We start from the raw sequence: 14,765 nt of genomic DNA on the forward strand, positions 1-14,765 counted from the left end.
CTTTCGTTGTTTATTTTTCAGAATTAAGTGACAGCAGCTTATTGGTGCTTGGTGATTTACCAAGGTGAAGTTCTAAACGTTTTGTTATAATGTTTTCTCTGAATTGTTACCACTTGAAAGTGTGAAAGAAATATTTGAACCCTTTATGTACGCACTCCGAAAATGCAAGCATGAGAGGGATTATCTCCCGAAGAAGGAGCAGTGGCTCCAAAATGCAAAGTGCCTTTTCTCTCTGGCATTAAGTAGATTTAAAATTGTGAATGTTGAACAATTTCACTACTAAGAATTGGAATAATGGACTTCAATGATAAATAAACCAGAAAATGATTAACATATTTAATGGATATCTTTCGCATAAAATGACTGTGAACAAAGTATTCTGCTCTAATTGAGTGGGTGGTATCCAACATCACTGGGTGGTCTGTTAGAAAACTCCTATGTCTTTTTTTTTACAAGTGGCCTCTTAATTCTGATCGGGCTGGTAACAGCTGGACACTCTGTGATGCTTACACAAAAGAGATTCAGGAAGGGATGAAGCAGCGGCGTAGCATGGGCTTTCAGCGCCTGGGACAAGGCAAGTGTTGCGCGGCGCACTTTGCGCCCCCTATTTTGAACCACTAAGAATGTAGCGCCCGGGGCAACCACCCCTGTGGCCCTGCCAACACTATGCCACTGGGCTGAAGGCCTTTCCAAGGATTTTAGGGGAAAAAGGTTAAAGAGACAATGTAATTTGATGGGTAAGAGAATAGGTTGTTGGCAGGCTTTTTCTGCAGCCAGGTCCTGAGATTTTGGGGAGCAAAAATTAAATTACAATTTTTCCACACAGACCCAGAATGCAGCATAGCCAAGACTTCTTAGTTGCTTTGCCTATGTGGTGGTAGGTTTGATCAAGAAGTTAACGCTTACTTAGAGGAGGTGGTCCGAAGATCGATTTTAGATACAACACAATTATAAGTCATCACAGCAGTAAAGCACAGAAGGGGGTAAAACATTGGAGACTATTGCAACTCAAGCCAGGTGTAAGTCATTGTTTCTGAAGACTTTGGAACTCATCAGAAACACTTGGTCATGATCGTCGTGAAGGCCTCTCTTTGGGCCTTCTCAAATATATAACTTGATTGTAAATAACCAGCCAGGCAATTGGCTAAATGAGTCTGTATATGTCAAACATGTCTAGCAAAGCAGTCCCCTGAAACCTGGCAGGATTCTTAATGGCTCCACCTCGTTAATAGATCATCATCAGGTAAAATCCATACATTTAAGGATGATACTCATCACACGTGGTGGAATCATTAGGAATATCACACCTCGACTACTGATTCCATGGAATAGTCCCTCACGAAAGCCAGGCGATTATGCTTTTCAGCATTATAATGGAGAATAAAATGTGAAAATTTGTATTACTGTACTAAGTTTTGAATGTGATCCTGATTTCCAGGCTGTATTCCAGGCACATATTCAACCTGCTTAAAGCAGGTGAATATGCCTTTTGAATACTAAACTGCAATACCACACAAAGCAAAACCAGGGGCGGTAATGCTCCTTCACTTGTAATCCAGCTTAAGCCAAAAACATGAGTTTTCAGCTGAATCAAGAAGTCCAGCCAACCTGCAAGAGAGCTGGAGGAACCGTTCTGTCTGAGAAGCATGCCAGCATTACGAAATGTTTACTTTGATGTAGGAACAAAGATTGAAGTACTAATCATAGAACACTACAGCCATAAGCACATGCCACAGTATGTATGAAATGTCATAAAAGCAAATAGTTGTCCTCAGACGTCACCAATATATGTTCTAATCAAAATCCATCCAATGTCTTGTATTATGAGCCGAGGTCGGGCACACTAAAGCAGTTAAGGACAAGAAATACTTTGACAGGGAGGGCTTACTTTTTATTCTTGAGCCACTTCCTAATGCAATATGGAAACGGATAATAATATAAAACATTCGGTGGATTATGATTAGGAGATATATTAGTGACGTCTGAGGACAACTATTTGATTTTATCCAGGTCGGAAGTATAACTAAGGAGGAATTCATGATTTACACCCTTTTAGTTGTACAGCCCTGAGGAAGTTGTAGGGTACGCCCTTATATGTCAAAACACATGTTGGGCTAAAGGCTGAAAAAAGAAGAGGTCAGTGGGCCATGAAATAAAAGAAAAAACATCGAAATAAAAATAATGTGGATGAATATATCAATTATTTGAACTTATACTGTGGCATGTGCTTAAGGCTGTAGTTTCTGTTTCTTGATCTTTTGATCAAATTTCGGGGGAGTTCGGTGAATCTTCCCCTCTTTTAGAGCACCACAGTTAAAATAGAAATAAGTGTTGAGATATGGTGTGATTTTCTTGTGAGTGCCAGGTCCCTATCAAATCACCTGTCTTGAAGTTTATTAATCATAGGAGTGGCTAGCTCAGAACTATCCCCATCCAACTAGTCTACTAATCTGGGTGTGCAATGTTGTAAACCTCTTTGAATTTATGATGATTTTAATATTTGTTCTAGGTCTTAACGTATATTAACATGATCTTTCTTGTTCCATGACTTATAGTTGACTGAGTTTACTTAGTATGGGTCAGACCTTAAAATATGTTTTTGTTGGCAGTTTGATTGTTTAGAGCCTCAATAATAATAATCCCTTTCCTTGTGTGTGCTAACTTCCACATGAATTCTACTCCACACTGCTGAGCTTGAATGAGAACTTTCCACTTTGCACAGCAGCTAGAAGGTACAAGCTTCATTTCAGAAATGACCATTGATAGTCCTCCAGTGTCCACACTAGTGTTGTTTCCAATGCATCATACACCAACACCCCGATACTTCCAATGAAAGCATTGGCTACCAAGGGGGTTCCAAGTGAGAGGTGCACTCATCAGCTCCACAGATATTCTAGACATATTAACGTCCTTTATTAGAGTCAGGGCAGAGAACAAGCAGATACTGTAGGACATACACCTCGAAGCTACACTATACTGAAGATTACCAGGTTTGCAATATGTATGAGACGAAGTATTTGGTTCGGCAACCAGGAAGCGGTGCAACAAATATTTCAAAAGGTAGAACCTATGCTGAACAATATTTAGGGTAAGTATTTTGCACATTCTAATGATAGGAAAAATTGCCGCATTATCCATTATTTTAATGATAATATTAAAATATATATGTGATGTGTTTGATTTCCACATAATAAAAACTGATTATTGTAAAAGACCAAGGTCTGCGTGTGTTTATTCCAAGATATGGCTCCTCACATGAATCCTGCAGAAGGTCTTCTGCCAGCTCTGCTGGATCCCTAACCCCCTACCCCCACATTCCTATGGGTCTAGCCAAAAGGAGGGGAGTGAAGTAGCTCTTCATTTTCTTTCTCACCACAGAGGTCACAGCTTTGCCTACACCTCAGGAGAGCTAAGGAAATCTATCAGGTGTGAGCATCAAAAAAGAGGTTCACTTCATTAGCAGCCTTCACAGTTCTTGTCTGCAACACTGCCTCATAGATACAGGTAAATTATTTGATCATACATCGCCAGGTGAAAGTAAATGGAGGATTCATGAGGGAAAACATTCCAAAGTTGGTCAGCTGCACAATGTTTACTCCTTGGCCATAACCAGCAACTGAAGAATGTTGCTTTTTGCTCTTATTAGAGACATGATCAGAGACAAGTGTTTGATCAATTAAAAGTCGAGGGAAGAAAGTAGCCTTCAAAATAGGTGATCTATCAGTGGAGGCTCCTCTGCTAAAGCGGAGGAGCGTTGCCCCACACGAAAAAAAAATGGTAATAACAATGTTATTATCCTTTTATTTTTCACTATTTTCGTACGCTGTAAAGGTGTGGGCAGGGCACGCCTGTGCCGGCTGCAGAACATGGAGAGGAGAAGTGTGCATGACTGTTTGGCCAGCCATCTTGGGCCTGCCAAACAGACATCTGCACTTTGCATGTTCCCCACCAGGCTGGGTTACACACAACCTAAGGGAGTGAGCCTGGGTGCTTCCTTTTCCTGCGTGCATCGTGGACGAAGAGGATGGAAAAGAGCTTGCTGCCGGGAAGGTAAGTTGGTTTTTCCCCTTTTTTTTATCCACCCCGGCCCCACCATTACACCCCGGTAGCATGTGGAAAGCCCCAGGAATTCACTAGACACGTGTAGCACTGCAGCACACATAGAAACAGCAATAAAGCATTTCTCCTGGATCGTCATGTTAAGACCAGGTTTTTATGATCTTAATTTTGCTGCTGCCCTATATTTATGCCACCCTTGTAAATATGGGGCAGTGTCAAAATCAACGGGTGTTACGGGGAACGCCCACCCCATCACCCATTTCCCACCCCTTTCATGCTAAGTATAGCGCAAAAGGGTGCCTTATTTACAAGGCAGCGTTAAGCCACAATAAGTGGCTTAACACTGCCTTATAAATAAGGCAAAGCCCTTATTGTCACAGGAACAGTGTCAAAATCAATGGGTGTTAATGAGGAACGCCCACAGCATCAGCCGTTGCCCACCCCTTTCACACTAAGTATGGCGTTAAAGGGTGCCTTATTTACAAGGCAGCGTTAAGCCACAATAAATGGCTTAACACTGCCTTGTAAATAAGGGGAAGTCAGTATTGTCACAGGAACGTCAAAAAAGTGATGTTCCTGTGGCAAGAGGGGCTTGAAAATATGCCCCTAAATCTGGCCTGCTCCAGAATGTAACACTTTTCTTATTCTTCATCACTAGTGCTCCACTAGCTACTTGGTTCCTGCTTCATGAAGCTGTCGTCCACGATGCTCACTTCAACAAATTAGAAATTACCCTCTTTGGGCCATTCCTGAAACCTGGGTTTGCCGCTAAAAATGTTGTCAACTAGGAGAACATCATCACTTTCCTCTTCCCACGTCTTCTTATGCTAGGATCTGATTTCCCAGTCCTTCTCTACCCCACTCTTCTATCCTCTATCCAAATTAGGCCATTCTCAGCAAAAACTCAGTAGCCAGTATTGGTAGCATTGTGCCCAGGATCTGCTAACTGTATGGCAATCCCAAATCCAAGTTACCACTCACTGAAGTACCTACTGGCCAAATACTCCATTAGGCCAGCATTATCTTTCATGATTCCACCTATCTACCACCCCTCTACAACATCATGCCAGCTTATTGGGTGCATAGAACAGCTTTGTTTATGACAAATCGAAATCTTGCACACCAAATTTGCTGACCAACGTTGTCTGTCTCAGCCTCATACAGCCTCAGTTTGTGCAGAACCCCACTAAAGGCAAGGGCGGCCCTCTTGACCTAGAGTATAGTGATTATTTGAAATGTTTCTTGTAGGTTTTATTTGTTTAGTTTAAAGTTCTCTGTATTCGGCAGATGTCTATGCTGGAAGCTAAAGGTGACATATAGTTCAGTTTCCTGGGGTAATGAGGCAAAACAATCTCATTTAAAATCATATTTCCTATGCTCTCGAGAGGAGGTTATTTCAAGTTTCCCAGCATTCTGTTGCAACAACAGTCTCCACCCTCAAGTCACAATGTGTGAACTTCATTAGTCATAGTTTCAAGTTCATCAGCCCACTGAATTCACTCTGATGCCTTCCAGTTCCAAGGCTGACCATGCATTAATATGGTCTCCTGAGAGTAATCTTAGTAAAAATGTAGTGAAAAATAAAGCAGATGCATTAAGAAATGCATGATTAATGTTGCTACAAGACAGCTAGTGAATTGTCAGCATAAAACATAAAAATATATTGCCTTGGCTGGTTACTAACATTCTACCCTAGCAAATGAGCAGAAAGCAAATCTTTACACAAATTCTACATTTTATGTATATACATGTACATATAATTCACTGAAAAAAACAAAGGTTACAGGGATGTTATAGTTAGGCTCAAATTTCACTCATACAAAACCAGAGAAATCCAGCTGTTATAGTTACCTGAGCTAACTACAACCTACACCCCACAATGCACTGCTTATGACCTCATGTAGTACATCACTGATGGCCTGGTCAGTGACGTTACTGATGACATCTCAAATGACATCACTGATTACATCAATGATGACATCGTCCAGTGATTGTAAGCGTCTTCTAAGCATTTATGAGTGTTAAACATGTATACTAAGGTACTGCAAAAGTTACATTAGTATAATTGTGTTCCACTAATGAGTGTTACTATTTCTTACATATATTATGTGACTGGCTGTGTGACTGTATATATCCGTGTGTGAGTGGGTGTGTCAGTGGCTGTATGGGTTTGTGAGTGGGTGTGTCAGTGGCTCCATGGGTGTATAAGTGGGTGTGTGAGTATCTGTGTGGGTGCGTGAGTGGATGTGTGAGTGGCTGTATTGGTGAGTGAGTGGTCATCTCAATGGCTGTATGAGTGAGTGACTAGGTGTATAAGTGGCTGTATGGTTCAGTCAGTGGATGTTTGAGTGGGTGTTTGATTAACTTAGTTGGGGGTGTGAGTGGCTGTGTTGGTGAGTGAGTGTCTGTGTGAGCGGCTGTATGGGTGAGTGAGCAGGTGTGTTAGCAGTTGAAGGATGTATGAATGGGTATATAAGTGGTTAGTGGGTGTGTGAAAGGTTGTGTGAGTGGTTTTATGGGTGAATATGGGGCTATGTTGAGAGGCAGTATGGGTGAGTAAGTAGGTGTGTGAGTAGTTGTTTGGGTGACTGCCTCAGTATGTGAGTGGCTGTATGGGTGTATCAGTGGGTGTGTAAGTGTCTGTATGTCTACATGATTGGATGTGTGAGTGGCTGTGTTGGTGAGTGAGTGGGCGCATGAGTGGTTGTACGGGTGAGCTAGAGATTGTGTGAGTGGCTGTATAAGTGAGTAGATGTGTGAGTGGAATTATGGAGGAGTGTTTGGTTGTGTGAGTACTTGTGTTTGTATGTGAATGGGTATGTACTTTATTGTTTGGGAGTGGGTGTATGCAGGAGCAGCCAGTGTAGGTAAGAGTGGTGGGGTAGTGGGGTGGGGGTGGATCCAACAGACAATGAGGAGGGAAAATTAATTATTTATTTAATTTTCTCTCGTCATCTGTCAAGTCCCCCATCCCACCGCCTCACCGCTCTTACCCATACGGGCCACTCCTATGTGTATGAGAAGCTTCATGGGGTGTGATTGGGTGTATGAGTGGCTCCGTGGATGATGTCATCAGTGATGTCATTTGAGATGTCATGAATGGTGTCACTGACCATGTCATGAGGGATGTAACATCTGTGGTCATAAGCAGTGCATTGCAGGGCGTACATTTTATTTAGCTCAGGTAATTATAACAGCTGGATTTCCCTGTTTTGTATGTGTGAAATTTGAAGCTAACTATAATGTCCCTGTAACCTTTGTTTTTTCAGTGAATTTCTAAGATTTGTTTTAAATTGTATTTCCCAACTATAACCTGTAACTTTTGAGAGTGGGTGTGTGAGTGCCTGTGCGGGTCTGTGAAGGAGTGTGTGAGTGTCTGTGTGCGCCCACTAGTGGGTGTGTGAGTGCCTGTGTGGGTCTGTGACTGAACCTGTGAGTGGCTCTATGGGTCTGTGAGTGGGCTTGTGAGTGGCATTGCTGGTCGGTAAGTGGGTGTGTGAGTACCTGTGTCTCTGTGTGTGGGTATGTGAGTGGTGCTATGGATTTTGGGCATTATTTAAGGCATTTACCATGGACTATGCTCTCAGCAACAGATTACAAGAAAGCACCCCCTTGTCAAAGTCACTACCTCAATCAATCAATCAGCGGAGATATAAAGCTTGAGAAAAGGCAAAGATCCAAACACCTATATCACGGATTAGAGATAACTAGTCGTGGTGGAAATGCAGAGAAAACACACTTGCTTTGCCTTGGCCATGCACACAAAGTTAGGATTATTAGTACTTTATAGAAGTGGAGCATCAACTAGGGCACAAATGAGGGAAGGGAGCCCCCGGGACTCCATCCCCTTGGGCCGGGCCATTTTATTTCTACATTTTTATTATGAGAGGGGGGACATGTGGCCACCGGGGCCTTGCCATTACATTTTTTCTTTTTAAATAGAGGAGGGGGGTTGCGCAGTCCCCCTCCATGGGTTGATTTCTGCCCCAGGAACCCCATCCCTTGGGCCCCTGTCATTTGTCCTGGGTGCCCCCAGTGCACCCAGTGTGCTATGGGACAATGGGGGGAGCCTCAAAGCCCCTGCGGTCCCTGCTGGTTCCCCGCCTGCTGCGGATGCCGGCATTGCTTTCACACACAGGGAGCGGCTAAACATGCAGCCCCCTGTGTGAAAGCAATCTTTTTGTCAGTTTCCCTTGACAGCGGGCAGTAAAACAGATGAAAGCTCCGCTTCCAGCAAGCGAAAACATTGCTCCGCTCTTGACTGCTGGAAGCGGAGTTTTTGCTGTGACTTGGCAGGAGCTGTCAAAGCTCCTGCCAAGCCACAGCAACCAGCTATGTCCTTGGGTTGGGCACCCCAGGACACAGCAGGAGCCAGCCCTGGGGGCAGGTGGACCCCTGGGCCATTATTGGTTCCAGGAGGGGGCCCACATGGCCACCCTCCTTTGATTTAATTGGGAGGTGGCAGTCCACTGGGCCACAAACGCCCCCTACCATTTTAAAAATAGAATTTGGCCCAACAGAGGTGGTGGTCCTCGGAGGTATGGGGTCCATGAGGCCCCTTGATTTATTTACCAATAGCCTCAGAGAGGTGGCAGTCTTTGGGACCCATGAGGGTCTGTGCGGCCCCCATTTAAACAACATAAGCCCCAGGGAGGTGGTGGTCCCTGGGGCATACAAAAGCCTGTGCATCCTACTCCTTTAATTTTGTATTGTGCCACATGCCCCCTGCACAAGGCCCACCCGGGGGTTAATTAGTAGAGAAGTGCGGGCGATCGTATTTCTTTTGATTTTTGATTTTTCTGTGGAAATCATGGATCCACCGTGACGCCAGCTGAATTGTTTTTTAAATGCCTTTTGCCCCAGGCGGCGGTCTTTGCGGGACCCTCCGAAGAGGCCTAGAGTGTCAGGGTATTACTGCCCTGCCCTCTTTTCTTTTTTTAAACTTTTTGGGAGGATTTGGCTGAAGCAGAGTACCAAGATGGCTGCCAACACTTCCTGATTGAAGTGTTTGCAGCCCATCAGATTTGAGCACAGGGAGTGTCGGATTCTCAGAAGATCCATGTTCCTATATATACAATTATTTTTTTTAAATCTCTAAAACTACTGAATGGGTTAACACCAGATATCCAAAAGCGCTCTTTCTGGACCAAGAGCTAGCATTCTGCCAAGTTTGGCGTAATTGCATCCAGCGTTTAGGGCAGTAGTCCTCTTCAAAATCCCCAGGGGAATTAACATTGGAAAAACACTTTTTTTGACCTTCCCCATTTTCTCAGCCTCGGCTTGTTGGCAAACCCTGAAACTTTCCAAGTACCGCTAGAAGCACCAGCGCCGTTTCTTGGGAACATTTTGTGAAGATTCATCAAACGACGCCAAATGAAGGTCTTCTTCACGCTGGGGGACTTTTTTAGAGGGACAAGTTCATGCGGGACATCCTGCATCTCCAAGCGCTACAGGAATTCTAGAGCTTGGTGGGTCCATATCATACACTAATTTAGATCAGACAGTCGGGCCTTGGAGAAGTCAGGGGCTGGAATACTGCCCTTGAGATGCAGATGGCCTTAATCACACGTTCCACTCAGTCACTATGTGATGTAGCTCATGTTTCTCCGCGGCAGAAGCAAGCTCTAGAACTTCTGTTCCTCATGAAGATGCAGGATGTTCCTGGGTGAACGTGTCCCCCTAAAAAATCCCCCAACCCTGAAGAAGACCCTTATTTACAAAACAAATAAGGGCCTAAACACGTCTGCGTATCCATTGGTGTGGCCAGGAGTCATTGTCAACTTCAAAGAGCACAAATCAATTCATGCAATATTGATGATGTGAATAAAGACCTTACCCAGAAATAGTTAAAGTGCTCCGACCACCAAAGGAAAGGGCCAAGTAGTACCTATTGGACTATTGAGTAGAGTGTCAAAATAAGGTAAAACCCCCCATGCACTAATCGTAGGACACCACACTTATTGTTTTATGTTTTCTTGTTTTGATTGAACAAAATACATGTTTAATTACTATTTAATGTAACACATCAGTTTATGTATGTCTGTTCTTGGATCTGTTCAACTATATTGTATGTACATGTGTTTGTGTTTAATGGCGTTATGTGTATATTCTTGTTTTATTTAAATGTATGTAATTTTTTGTATGTCTATCAATGAAGAAGAAGAATATTAGATGATATACATAATCCCTTGATTTCTCTTCCAATCTTTGGGTAAACAGTAAGAACTGTGAATGTGACACATGGTATATTCAGTGTACACTTTGTACAATTTTTAAAATTCATCAGTAGTCATTAACTGCTGTTAGGAGAAATAATGGGGAGATGTTTTTCATTGTCAACATTTTTTAGATTGATGGTATGGGAGTATTACCAGATACATAACTACAGATTGCTGACCCCTTACACCACAGTGTGTTATTTTTTAGACCCTTAATGTTGGTGTTAGAGGAGGAACACCCATTGCTGCTCTCTTCCAAAGAGTGTATGCTTACTCCATCAGTGGTTAGCCTCCAAGATCGTCCACACTATCTGGTGTGTGATTGGAATTTCAGAAGTGGGCGCACTCTTTAGTTGTCCTGCGTGTGCAGTAAATATTGCTGCGGTGTTCCATTATCTAGTTTCCGCTGGTCCTTTGGTCCTTCCCACATATTGTAGGTCACAGAGGGCAAGTGATAAACTACACAAACTTTTTATTATATCAATTAGTGTAACTCCTCTGTCTCCAGATTACTCTCTGGCCCAGTTTGAACTCTTTGGCACATTTTGTCAAGTGGCAAACCACGCACGAACCCCTTGGGTGAGGACTCCTGACAGGAGGTGGAGTACACAGGGAATTCTGTTTGGCTATGGGGTTTGATCTAGGTCTGGTGTGCACCAGGAGGTCTTTCAAATTCTGGGCACGCTTGAAGGAAAGAGCAGTTGTGGAATTTCCAGGGACCCTGAATGTAAAATGTCCAGTGCTTCATGATAATACATTGTGTGCAGTTTGAATTAGGGATAGAAGTGGTCACATGGATCATAACATCCTCCGTAGGTCTGGTATTGGTTTCAAGGAAGCTTCCTGGTAGTTATTTTGTGCTCACTTGTGTGCCTGATTGATGGTGTTGCTCTCTTGAGGGCCTGATTAATGTTTTTTGGGGGGTATTTGTGGGATGTAAGATTAGTGATTAAATGTCTGGTGTCATTGAATGTGCCACCATTGCACTGAAAATAACTGTCATATTTAAAAATCAACTCTACCAGCAGATACAAGGAACATCTATCGGGAGCAACTTTGCCGCCCCAAGCCTGGCCTGTTTGTATATGGCCAGCTTTGAAGGAGAGTATATCTTCACAGATGCAAATCCTTATAAGGTGAACATCTTGTCATGGCGACGGTATATAGATGACATTCTCGCTTTCTGAAAAGGCAACACTGCTGACTGCCAAGAATTTTGCCTTTGGAGCAATTCTCTGAACCTGTTTTTGAGATTTACCCAATATGTTTCAGATACTTTTTTCAGATAATCACAAAGATTGAGCTCTCCCCGGACGTCCACCTCTGCCACCCGGACTGTAGCTCACTCACTGAGACAGAAGCTACCACACCAAATGGAAATCTTTCAACCCCATCTCTGAAGCTCAGATATCACGAATGATTGCTAGTTCGACTCCCTCAACTCACGTCTCGGACCCCATCCCGTCCCAACTGGCCAAAAAAATCAATCTCACCCTAGCACAGATATGGACCAAGATTATAAATACCTCCCTGAGAAATGAAGTCATTCGGATTGTCTCAAAGTCGGACAAATCACACCTCTTCTAAAGAAACCGTGCTCGGACACTAATGATCTGAACAACTTCAGACCTGTCTCCAACCTCCCTCTTCTAGCCAAAATCCTGGAAAGGTGTGCTCTCCTCCAACTTACACAATACATGGACTGCAATAATCTTCTAGACCCTCACCAATCGGGTTTTAGAAAAGGATGCAGCACAGAGACAGCGATCCTGAATGTCATAGATGACATCCGCAAATCTCTAGACAATGACCAATGCTGTCTACTACTCATACTCTTAGACCTATCGGCAGCCTTTGACACGGTTGTCCACAAACTACTCATTAAAGTACTAGAAGAAATGGTGGGAGCGGACAAGGTGGTCTTACAGTGGTTCACCTACTTTCTACAGAAGCGCACCCAAAAGATAAAAATCAACAACATCCTGTCGGACCTACGCCCCATCAACAGGGGTGTACCCCAAGGATCGGTCCTCTCCCTGCAACTCTCCAACATCTACATGGAACCACTCACCGCCATACTAAAAAAATCTAACATCCCCTTCCACCTCTATGCGGACGACACCCAGATCTATCTCGAAACCTCTTCCACGGATGACATCCAAACACTAAATGACATTTTAAAGAAGTCCAACACTGGATGTCACTCAATCACTTGAAACTCAACCAAGAAAAAACAGAAATCCTCCTTATCTCCAACAAGGAACAGAACCCCCAAGTCACAGAATGACTCAAAGCCCTGGATACTCTTAACTGCAATCTCACCTTGGCTGACTCAGTGAAATCACTGGGAATAATACTGGACCTAAAATTAGACATGACCAAACACATCAAAAACTCCACCAAGAGTGCCTTCCTCAACCTCAAACTGCTCAACAAAATAAAGCCCTTCATCCCTCCGAATGACCTCAAACAAGCTACTCAAGCCCTAGTGCTGTCTAGACTGGACTATCAATCAATCAATCAGTGACACTTATAAAGCGCGCTACATACCCGTAGGGTCTCATGGGAATGCAACCCTCACAGGAGCAGCAAAATCCCACCTGGCTCACTCAGAACAACTCTGAATGCAGCAGCCAGAATGATCACAGGATTAAAGAAATTTGAACACATTTCCCCTGTGCTCAGAGAACTAAAATAGCTCCCAATAGAAATGCATGTGAACTTCAGAACTGTCTGTCTCCTGTACAAAGCACTACACACCGGAAAACCCGCTTACTTGGCCGCAAAACTCAAAAAAGCAGGCCAGACAAGGAGCCTCAGGAGTAGCAACACTCTACTCCTCATTCCTCAGAGAACTCACAAACAAAAAATCGCATCTCGTTCATTCTCTGGAAATGCGCCAAAAATCTGGAACTCCCTCCCAGTCCATATCTGGACCACCCCCTTCTTTGTAAATTTCAAAAGACAACTCAAAGACCTCTTCCTCAACCGATCTCTTCCGATTGGATAGCCGCTGCTCAAACACTAACTCCTGCACTCCGCAGCACTCATCCACCTGAGCATCAAGACTTCTACCTCACTCACCATCCGATCGGTACCTGGACCTCTCCTCCAGAAATAGGTCCTCACTCAAATCAATTTAGTAATGACTCCCATACAATGCATTTTTATGACAAGAATGTGATATTATATTCTCAGACTTTTGATTCGCCATGACTCAATTGTATTATATTGTTTTTCTTTGTCTGATTTCACCATTATTTTTGTTGTAAAGCGCTCCGATGTCCTCGGGTCTAGCTAGCGCTATATAAAACTCCTAAATAAATAAATAAGATAAAGAACTACTGTTTTTACTGATTTCCATCACTGGAGGAACTCCGTCCCCCAAAACCTTCAAGAAGAACATAGACTGCAAGAATATGAGCCATTGGGACGCAAACTAATAGTTTGCATGCTTTTAGTACAAAGTTTTACTTCGCAAATACTATTACTACGCAAGTTTTTAGTGCGCATGCTTGTATTTCGCAACTGCTAAGAAATGTAATTAAAATGCTTTTACTTCGCAATACAATTTTACGCATACAACTATAACACATTTTTGGCTCGTTTAAATCCGCTGCACTATTTCTATGTATATCACTCCAAAAATCTTATTTGAGCATGGGTGTCTCTTTCTTATGTCCTCTAATACATACTAAAATAATCACTTCTTTTCCCGTGTTACGTTTACTTTAAAAAAAAAAAAAAAAATTATAACTGGATCTAAAGTCCCAACTTCGTCCTTCTTGTTACTTTTCTTCATTTTCTTCTTTTCATTTACTAATATCTCACACCTCACTGATCCAACTATCCTCCCTCCTCTCTCCTTCTATTAAGAACTACCGCGACAAACAAATAAATGAATCTTTTTAAATATCTTACCTGTACAGAGCTACTCTATTTTTCTTCTCCATAGCGCGTCGATCCTCCAAATGACGTTCTTGCGTCTACATTCTTATTTTTTTTAAAAATAGAAAAAGGACAATTGTCATTTCAAACCATTTACAAACAGCTCGCCGGTCACTAGTGAAGGTGCATTTACTTATTGTCCTATAATTACACCCCATAACCACAACTCCGTCACCGACCTACGGACAACAGAGAAAGATCATCGACTTACGTAATTAATTATTTTTGCATTTTTCTTACCTCTACAGCTATCTTGCATGCTTCTCTTTCGCATTTTCCCGAACCTTGTTATTTCGTGTAATGTAATGGTAGTTGCATATTAACGGTATCGACTAACATAATGAATAATTTTTTCAATTTTCTTACCTGTACAGCTATCTTGCATGCTTCTCTTCCTAATTTTCCCGAACCTCCTTACTTGCGTAGTAGTAGTAATGGTATTTGCGTAGTATAAGCTTGTGAACTTAATGCATGCGTACTAATGGTACCTGCGAAGTAAAAGATGCGTACAAATGATAATTCGAAGTAGTGGCCGAGTAG

Source organism: Lissotriton vulgaris, chromosome 8 (assembly GCF_964263255.1).
Source record: "Lissotriton vulgaris chromosome 8, aLisVul1.2, whole genome shotgun sequence".
Taxonomy (NCBI): Eukaryota; Metazoa; Chordata; class Amphibia; order Caudata; family Salamandridae; genus Lissotriton; species Lissotriton vulgaris.